The 1021-nt window shown below is 35.7% G+C and overlaps 1 pseudogene; it reads right to left on the reverse strand.

Annotated features, from left to right (window-relative positions):
- Positions 1-218: 218 nt before the first annotated feature.
- Positions 219-350, reverse strand: LOC116866760 (annotated as a pseudogene).
- Positions 351-1021: the final 671 nt, after the last annotated feature.

Below are 1021 nucleotides of genomic sequence, written 5' to 3' on the forward strand. Positions count from 1 at the left end.
GTCTCAGACAATGGGGATAGATGACACCTTAGTTTATAAAAGGTGTACCTAAGTAAAAGCCCATCGAAACGAGAAACTTGACTTGGAATGAAACATATCCATTTGCCCTCCAGGGATGATTGATGAATGTACTCACAGTTGGTGAATTGAGGGATAAAGAACACAAAGACCAATTCAAATAGTGTCTCTGTTGTCAGCAGTAAATAGGAAGAGATTTCTCTCTATTTGAGGGAGAACATAAAAAAAAAAAAGATCCGAACAACTTTAATGCCTATTAAATATATTTCAATTAGCAATAATCGTGCCTCGGATAAACCTCATTGGCTACGATACTGCCACTGCGCAAAGCTTAAATATATTTCAAATAAATGATTGTAAATAGCACCAAGAAGAGAAAGAATATAACTTTGAAAATAATTTGCTCTCTGATTTTTAAAAATATCCAAAAATTATTACCCTCAATAGAATATAATTTGGAATGGCCTCTATTGGAAAGGAGAAATACACAGTGTTGATCTCATATATGACCTTCATCCCTGTTCCTGTGACCTTTGTTCATAAGCACTGAAGGCCTGGAACATGGCTAATATCCACAAAACATGCTAACTTGTTCAACTGAGTCTTCAGAACCTTTTCAGCATTAGAGGTTCTTTATTAAGCATTCATATACTTTCATATTCTGTGCTCACTCCAAGAAGTACATCCACATACCTCTTCCCCACACCTCCTTGTCACTAGTTCTCAATTCTTTTTTATTTTCAAGTGCACTGCCCATGAATTTATATAGATCCACACATGAAGACCTTCCCCATTTTCGCAGGCAAAGGAGACTACAATGTGCTCGATTCGAATTTCTTTCCTATTTTATGTTTTCCCTTCTTTTCTCTATCTGTAATATCATAGTAGTCTATTTCTGGCTGGTGCCACATATTAAATAGAGTTAAATATAAACCATCTTTGAATCTTCTTTCTTCTCACTCAGTTGGTCATAGGAAACTCCTAATAGGTCATGAGTGTGGAT

Source organism: Lontra canadensis, unplaced genomic scaffold (genome assembly GCF_010015895.1).
Source record: "Lontra canadensis isolate GAN:19392208 unplaced genomic scaffold, GSC_riverotter_1.0 scaffold10, whole genome shotgun sequence".
Classification (NCBI taxonomy): Eukaryota; Metazoa; Chordata; class Mammalia; order Carnivora; family Mustelidae; genus Lontra; species Lontra canadensis.